Source organism: Brienomyrus brachyistius, chromosome 8, assembly GCF_023856365.1.
Source record: "Brienomyrus brachyistius isolate T26 chromosome 8, BBRACH_0.4, whole genome shotgun sequence".
Taxonomy (NCBI): Eukaryota; Metazoa; Chordata; class Actinopteri; order Osteoglossiformes; family Mormyridae; genus Brienomyrus; species Brienomyrus brachyistius.
Window position 1 is genome coordinate 28,878,272 of NC_064540.1, and position 9,387 is coordinate 28,887,658.

Below are 9,387 nucleotides of genomic sequence, written 5' to 3' on the forward strand. Positions count from 1 at the left end.
AAAAGTAGAGGGCTGAGCACACAGCCCTGGGGGGCTCCTGTGTTCAGCGTGATGGTGCTGGAGATGTTGCTCCCGATCCTGACTGAGGTCTACCAGTCAGGAAGTCCAGGACCCAGTTACAGAGAGAGGTGTTTAAGCCCAGCAGTCTCAGCTTCCCGATCAGATGCTGAGGAACGATGGTGTTGAATGCTGAACTGAAGTCTGTTAACAGCATTCTAACATGTGTCTTTTTTATCTAGATGGGTGAGGGCCAGATGAAGGGTGGTGGTGATGGCGTCGTCCGTAGAGCGGTTGGGACGGTATGCAAACTGCAGGGGGTCTAGTGAGGGTGGCAGTTGATGTGCCTCATGAGGAGCTTCTCGAAGCACTTCATGATGATGGGCGTGAGTGCAACGGGACGATAGTCATCAAGGCATGACACTGAAGACTTCTTTGGCCCGGAGATGATGGTGGTGGTTTTGAAGCATGTTGGGATGACTGTGGTGCTCAGAGAGATGTTGAAGATGTTTGTGAGAACATCTGCCAGCTGTTCTGCACATCCTCTGAGCACACAACCAGGGATGTTGTCTGGTCCAGCAGCTTTCCGCGGGTTGACTCTAAGCAGAGTTTTCCTCACATCAGCCACGGTCAGACAGAGCACCTGGTCGTTGGGAGGTGGGATGGACTTCCTCACTGCCATGCTGTTTTGGGCTTAAAACCGTACGTAGAAGCTATTCAGCACATCTGGAAGGGAGGCCTCACCGTCACAGGCAGGTGGAGATGCCCTGTAGTTGGTGATGGCCTGGATACCCTGCCACATGCACAGAACATCCCCAGTGTCTTTGAAGTGGCTGCGTAGTTTCTGGGCGTGGGCACGCTTCGCCGCTCTGATGGCCCTGGTCACCTGATTTGAAGGCGGTGTCATGGGTTCTCAACAGCGTGCGCACCTCCGTAGTCATCCAGGGCTTCCGGTTGGAGTGTCTTGGAGACGGTGACATCATCAATGCACTTGCTGATGTAGCCAGTGACCAAGGTCGTGTACTCCTCCAGGTTAGTAGAGTCACCGTAGGTTGCAGCCTCCCTGAATATGTCCCAGTCAGTATGCTCAAAACAATCTTGAAGAGCAGAGATGGCTCCTGGGGGCCAGATCTTTGTTTGCTTCTGGACGGGTTTGGTGCGTCTGACGAGAGGTCTGTAGGCTGGGATGAGCATGACTGACACGTGATTGATCAGAGAATCCGAGGTGGGGGCGGGGCTCAGCGCGGAACGTGGCAGGGATATTTGTATAAGCCAGCATGTTCACCCCCCTCGTCGGAAAGTCTACATGCTGGTAGAATTTGGGGAGAACTGTCTTGAGGGTTGCATGATTAAAGTCCCCAGCGATGATAAACAGTCCGTCGGGGTATGTGTTTTGGAGTCCACTGATGGCTCCGTACAGTTCTGGCAGCGCATTGTTACACTGTAAAAAGTGATCTGGGGTTTTAGTCAGATGGGCTAGTGTAATCATGCTGAGTGAACTCATTGCTCATTGTGACTAAGTAAGATCAGTTAGAACAACTCCAACTCACAAAAATACTCATGAACTCAAAATATTTCGTTCAATTAACTGCAAAAAATGCGTCGCAATCCGCATTTTACATAACACGCATGCGCACTAATGTTGCGCCAGGGTCACATGACACACAAAGCCCGATGAAGAAATTGCCCGCCATTTCGTCAAAATTGGAACCACAATGCTGTTAACAAGCAAGTACCTGGACACAGTTTATTAGGAAACATAGTTAATTAATAAACTATTCTGTCTTACACGGCCAGTTACCATAACCTTTTATCCATATTTTATATTTAGTTCGTTGTGATTATTGGACATAGATTAGCATCTTAGGTAGCTCTGGCTAGCCGTTGGTTGGATTTTTTATGATGATGTGATAATTTGGCTAACTTTTAACATGCCGCGTTTTATTTTTAGTATAAGGTTAAGGGTAAGTGGATACGCGTATATTATAGCAAACTGATCTCGCTTCAAGCGAAAATCCGTTTCAATCACTGGAGTGTTTTAACGTAAACTGCGTTCAATCATGCATGTATGTGTAGCAGAGAAGTTGTTAAATCTTCAATATTTATATAGCTCATAAATCATTTCACCAATAACGGGATAACTATAAGGAAGAGATTATTTAACAATCTTGTTTTGTTGAAGATCCTATTCAATGTACGTAGGTTGTGCTTTTTTTTGTTCGCATTATTGGAAGCTCTTGTGAATTTTGTTTTTTTGTCGCCATGCTTACTTAAAACGGCAAGTTTTACCCTCTGAGGAGAGGTAGGTGGCTTGTTCTATGTTCCTGAAATATTTATTAGTTATATATACTGAAACGAGTTTAATCATATGTGATTCAAGCGGTTGTGGGTTAACATGTAATCTCCTTCCTCTATAGTGCCTTCTTGAAGATTTCATTCAGCACAAAGTACGGTAGCCTGAAAAGAGAAGACCGTCTACAAAGGCAAGGGCAATGTTGAGTATTGTTTCTGGACAGCTTGCTGGAATGTAAATATTACTGTCACTTATATTTAAGTAAATAGTGAAAGGCCAGTGTACTGTCACAAGTTTTTAAAATGTCCCTTCTTATTGTAGATCGTCAAAGAATTCACCAGGCTGATGTCTATGGACCTCACTTTGTTCTATGAGCGTTTGGACAGTCACCTGCTCAGACTTCTTCAGTTGTTGAGGTCAAAGCGCTTTGAGGGGAGTAAAGAAATGACATCCTTACTGGAGAGCCTTGACAAGGATGTGAGTATATTTCTGCTGGGTCTTTGTGGTCATACAGGTGCTTCTTGGATACCTCGGGTATGCTGTGCTTGTTCCATGTTGTGAAAAGCTCTCTGCATGAGTGGAATATAGTCTCAGTCAAACATTTCAAATCTTATCAACCAAAGGTGCTGTACACTGTGTCACTTTCATCACATATACATGCACAATTTTTTTACTACTCAGAGCTCAAACTTCAGGGGTTTGAACAAAACTAAAATGCTTTTATTTGACATGGTAGTCTGTAGCATAATGGTTAGGGAACTGGTCGCGTGATCAGAAGGTCGCAGGTTTGAGTCCCAGACTGTTAAAGGTACCACTGGTGAGCAAGGTACCATTCCCAAGCCCTGGACCCTGGCTGCTACCTATGTTAGCCGCCCGCTGCTCCTTCAGATGTGTCAAATGCGGAGGTCACATTTTGTTGTGGTGCTGTGCTGTGCTATGTTCACAATGACAATCACTCAGTTTTTCACTTTTCTTTCATTATGTGTGTAAGGTGAACACCCTGCAACTGGCAGGTCTTCATCACTCATTGTTAGCAGTAGTTTACACACCTATATTATGTAACAAGTTGGGTGGGAGAATGGATCTTTTATGACTAGGGAGAAGGAGTGGGGATGGAAAGAAGTGAAGGAGAGAGAAAATGAGGGGTAAACTCTTACTTCACCCTACTGTTGATTTATCACTTTCTTTTTACTTTTAGGTAGGGATGCACGATATTTATCGGACAGATAATTTATCGACCGATATTTTTATTGCCCCGAAAAAATACATTAAATCTGATAAAGTTGGCTAATAGAATTGGTGAAACTGCTTGCTGGCAGATAGCGCCTTTTAAAAGGGGGCATTTCACTCATGATGTCTGACTGGAAACAAGCGCCAGCACACCACCAACACACCTTCATCGGTCTACAAAAACAAGCACCTGCATAAAACCGTATCAGTGACATCTTTCACCATGTAAATGCTCACTCCCACATGGAACTCCAGCACGTGCTACAGTTCAGTCAAATCCTCCCTTTTACAACTCATATTTTAGCTGATTGATAGCAGCATCCAGCATTCTGCTTGCAACACTGCCACTTGCTTGATATGTTCAGTGTTAATTACGGACATGTGTTCATCACCTTATTGTGATGCAGCTGAGTGTCGTGCGCAAAAGTTTTCTTATTGTGTATCCCCAGTTTTAGATTTCAAACTAAAATAAATATTACTCGTGTGTTTTGGCAGGTATCAAACCAAAAGAAGAGGGCAACAGCTTTGCATGGTCTACCGTGGTACATGAAGGAAAATCCATCTGCATTCATGAAGATGTGTGAGGTAAGAAGTGTCATGTCATCCAAAAAGCTAATTCACATGGAGCAGGGATACACTTGTGCATTATTTGGCAAAACTTTCCTAAAGAACAAACCCTTGTATTTTTTCCTGAAGCCCACGGATCCTGAGGAGGATGTCATCAGGGGAATGCTCACTGGAATACTCTTAGTTGCTGAGGATGTGAAGGAGCCCCTTCCAGCTTCCTACAATGATATTGCCATTGTGGTTGAAGAAATTATTGTCATTCGCCACTTGCGAGATGTACCCAGTGCTTTTGTCAATCTGATGGGACTGCTGTACATTCTGAACATTGACTATCCAAAAGACTTGAAGTACACTTTTGAAGTAATTCAACGACTATTCATGGGAATAGGGCTGGACGCATGCACTGCCAGAGTCCACTCTCTGAAGAATAAATTGTTCATTTAATTAGATAATGCAAGCATCTTCATTGGTTATGTTTTGATTTTCTGTGTCTTGATGTTCTTGCTGATCTTTGAAGCAAATGTGTCTATATACTTACTTATATTTACTTATACACTTTATGTATTTCAGCCCTATTCCCGTGAACAGAGGCATTTTTGTAATATTTAAAGTATCTCTTTAATGTATCAGCAAGACACTATATTATTTTTATTATTATTTTTTGGCAGCTGTACAATTGACATTTAATATTTTTTGTTGTGGCTGCTCTGTTCAGAGGAAATGTGTCTCTGAGACACAATTTTATTTGGTTTTAAAGGAGCCTTGAACGGAGTTTACATTTGAGCAGTACCTATACTTTTGATGTTAAGATAGTTGACCATGTGTCTTAGTTGACATTTGTCTGCAGTTGAGAATAAATATTCCAGATTGAAATATGTCTTGGGTTATTTTCTATGCTAATATTTGTTGGACTACTTCTTTTGTAGATTAGTAGTAGCTTTGTAGGTATTATTTGCATATCCTGGTAGGTTTTGTAATGCTCTATCAACCTCTGTAAACTTAACCAAACTAAATTTGAGGACTAAGTTGAAAAAAATAAGTATTTTATGTTGAACAAGCATGATTCACATTTGTAAAAACAACTTAATGAATTAAGTTCACCCAGCATTGGTTTGTTATTTTAGCTAATCTTTTTTAATCCAAATTATTTGACACAAAATGTTCAGTCAACATGCTTCATGTTGTATCAACAAATTATTTTAATTGTAGTTAATTTATCACTTTACATAGATATGACTTAACTCTGTCAAAGCAACAAGATGACTTGACTAAGTCAAGTTGAGTCAATGAATAATTTTTTACAGTGTAGTATTAGCGCCGGGTGGGATATACACTGCGACTATAAGCACAGTGCTGAATTCCCTCGGTAAATAAAAAGGTCTGCATCTGACTGTCATAAACTCCAGCAGCGGTGAACAGTGGTTCGAGATCAGCGCAGCGTTAACACACCAGTCCGAGTTGATATAAATGCAGAGACCTCCGCCTCGTGCTTTGTGGCTGAGAGTAGCATCATGGTCGCTACGGTACATTAGCATGTTCCAAATAGCCGTAGCCGTCCCCGGAACGCTGTCGTTGAGCCATGTCTCCGTAAAAAAATAAGCACAACAGTTCCTAAACTCACGCTGGGTGGATTGCTGGAGTCGGATGTAGTCCATTTTATTGTCCAGGGACCGGACATTAGCGAGGAAGATGGATGGGATCGCTGGCCGGCTAGCGTTACTTTTTAGCCTAGCATGGACCCCCGCTCGCTTGCCGCGCTTCCGCTTCCTCGCACACCGCTTGCGATGTCTCCTCCCCCGGCCGTCGGCATCAGGCAGCACCGTGGTCTGGGGGCCAGGTCCGCGTAGCAGGCAGAGATCACAGAGTAGCAGCAGCAGCTCGTCCTCGAGGTAAGCTACTCGCTCTTCTCTTATCTGATGCAGGGTCTGATGGTCATAGACATACGTACCAGCTGTTTGGATGCACATGTTGGCAGTGTTTGGTGTGGAGTTTAGGTAAAAAAACCACACATTTGCACCAAAGTGTTGGACCCGGAGTGGCCGCTGCGACCTAGCGCGCCGCCATCTTGGAAGTACAGATCAGAGATGGCGCACATGTAAACGGGGATATGGGTACCCGAGGTCTAGGATGTTTAAAAGTCAAAAAACACATATTTACTCCCCTCACCCTCTTCCCCCTTACCCCTTTTGACAACCCGCTTCCCACATTTCCCTTTTTTAGGCTATTCCAGTGGATTTAAATAGCAGAGATGTGGGGTGGATATGTCGAATTCAGCTGTGTGGAGTTTACCGTTGCAGATATTACATTTTACTGTTTTACACGAATGCAGTTTTGGGTTCTCAGTACTTACATAGTAGTAAAGCCCACAAGCTTTGCATTTTCTGAACTTGTCATAGGGGCTAGCAGTCTCCCCCCCCCACGGGGCAGACCGAAGTCATAGAGTGACGCTCGAAGCACACGTTATTTAAGCATCTGAAATTGCAGTGCTCACACAATATCCCTGGGGTGGTTTTACCTTCTCTACAATTAGTCTGACAGACGCTGCAGAATTTTTCGCAGTGATGAGTGTGAGGTGAGTCATACCCTTTGAAACAGCTTGTGCAAACATAGCCCAACCCTAAGAAGCCCGTAACGCATTTAATGCCGTAAAAATGCTGTTTGTGTAAAAAGAAATACACCACCCGTCTACTGCCAATAGGCGTAGGGGTCTGGTAAATGTGGAGATTGTTTGATTACACTTGTTGGTAATACACCACTGCTTTGCAATGAATGAATTTCTCAAAATTGATAATGTCATTCAAAGCGACAGCATGGTTGATCCCGCTTTCTCCTGTAACTCCAGGCCAAGCTTTTCACCTCGGCGTCAGTGAGATTTCCATGGAGCAGATGCACCGAGTTTATGGCGAAACACGCACTGCTGTTGTTTTTAATGATAAACATGTGTTTGGCTTATTTAGAAATTATTTCTGTAGCTAGCATGGTCTGTAGTTTTCATTTGTTCCCACCGCCCCATGGGATGTTGATTACATCTACGATTACTTCTAGGTTGGAATCATTTAAAATTTCTTGAGTAAACTGAATCAGGCGATCCAGCAATTGCTGGAAGTCTGTCATCTCCCCCTCCTCATACCGTACAATTTGCGACAGCTTGTCTTTTAAAAATAAGGTATTGCCTCATTCACAATATTTTGAAATCCCCTGATTACATTTTCATAGTACTCTCGGAAATTCGCGCCGTTTCTAGGTTGCGGAATCTGTACATCATTGAATCTATGGCATTGTACAACCCCGTCAGGCGGAGGATCCATCATTTCCACGTCACCACCACCACCACCACCTTCCTCCAACATTTCAGAATCCGCTGGGGACCATGCAGCCTCGTCGCCAGGAAGCCCCCATCCTGCTTCTGGTTCAGAGTCTGAATCAGAGCCCCTTTCATTTAACTATGCTTAATAACGTCTCTAACAACAGTAGGAAACGTTGCGGGTGGCGAGTAATGTTGAGCAAAGTAAAGTGTATCATTTTCATTATTAGGTCCGATCGCGTCACATGATGATGTCGATTTCATCTAAGGCTTCGGGTATAGAAGGGGGTGTTGCTCCATCCATACCTGCTGTTTGAGGTCTTTCGTAGTTTGTCTCTTGACAAACCTCTCTCGATCCGCGCCGTCTCGCGTAGAAAGAACACAGAATACCACAAGCTCTAAAAAATTTTAAAAATGATAGTTATTTCAGTGTATAGCATTTATCATGAAACATGTATAAAAGGAATAATATACTCACTCTGGAAGTCCCGTGTAGTTTTCTCTTTCCAGTGGGGTAAGGCCGTAGATGATACTTGGGGTACTTCTGTTTGATCAGGCAAAACCGGTACGGTGACTGCTCACCATAATAAATATCTACGGCGGGTTGCGTTCCTTTTAAGGTAGATGTGCAGGAAAAGACAAAGACAAACACAGACATTGCACTTGACCCGGGATGATCTACGGTGGGGAGAAAATAACAGTTGTATGGGAAAACTGACACACTAACACTTGAGTGCTCCAGGGGTCAGACACTACTCTGCTCCCCCTCCCTCCTTCCCCTCCCTGCCACTTTCACAGACACAGACACACGGCCAAACTGCTGCAGGAGGGGGTGCAAAGCGTTTATATGAGGATAGCGTCAGACACACCTCCTCTCACGCTCCAAATCTCTTATTTTCCCTGGGTTTCTTTCAGGTTTGTACAACACTGGGATAAGCTCCTACATCACTCTTAGAATGTCCAAGTCCTTTGCAGGCACAGCCAGCCTCAGAGGGCTGAAGAATTCCTTATCTGCAACATTTCCAGGCTCCGGACCGACGGGGACATCATTCATCTTCCGACAGTCCCAGCGTACGGTCGCACTTGATCAGGTAACCAGCCCGCTCAGCACCGCCGTCCATCACCCTCATAGAACGGGCTATTCGGACAAATCCCACTCGCATTCATAAGGACACAATTGACTGAAACTTCATTGCAGTTTCCGCACTAGTCAAAATAAATAAATAATAAAAAAAACCTCCCGCAACAAATTTCACACCACCTGCAACATCTGGAAATAATTAACAACTGGCCACTAGTCGTGACGTCACATGACCCCGCCCCAAGTGACCTCCGTGATCCCAACCCCTTAATCTTCGTGACCTTTGACCCGATCTGTCATCTTTGACAAGTTGACCCCTTTGATCTTTAGGTCATCAATCTTTTTTGAAAGAAGCAATATGCCTCTACACTCTCTCCCGAATGCAAGATGATTGATCTTAGTCAAATGTTGCTGTCATTACAGTGCCTCCAATGGTGTCTTGGAGCCTATGGCTACGAGAACCGAATGACACAAACTCCTTGGGCAGACGTCCATTGGCAAAATACAAGGCATGCCTGCGCTTGATGTGATAACAGATTGAAAACTCTGTATTTTTCTGAGCAGCCAACTATTTTGCAAATTGTACAAAAAAAATTTTATGTCTATGAGCAGTATTATTATGGCTAAGAAGTGCATTCAAGGTTAATGCCACTGATGCTAAACTAATTTCACAATGTCAGCCAGCCATCTTGGCTTTTTTTTTTTTTTTTACTGCAACTGCATCAACTTCAGCATCATTTCATAGTTTTAGACTTACAAGCCTGCAAACTATCCCACACCAATAAAAAGGGGTACATGATATAATTTAAAGATATTCCATAATTACATATACGGTTACCAAAACATACACATAAAGCCAAAACATAAATTGCTATCTACATATTCAGCATTAACAGAATTTGTATTACCCTTGTC

The 9,387-nt window shown here is 43.5% G+C and overlaps 1 long non-coding RNA gene across 1 annotated transcript; it reads left to right on the forward strand.

Annotated features, from left to right (window-relative positions):
• The first annotated feature begins 1,514 nt into the window (after positions 1-1,514).
• Positions 1,515-4,954, forward strand: LOC125747392 (uncharacterized). The gene is made up of 5 exons (XR_007399290.1): positions 1,515-2,299; positions 2,415-2,491; positions 2,612-2,767; positions 4,016-4,105; positions 4,217-4,954. It is a non-coding gene; the product is annotated as an uncharacterized LOC125747392 (long non-coding RNA).
• Positions 4,955-9,387: the final 4,433 nt, after the last annotated feature.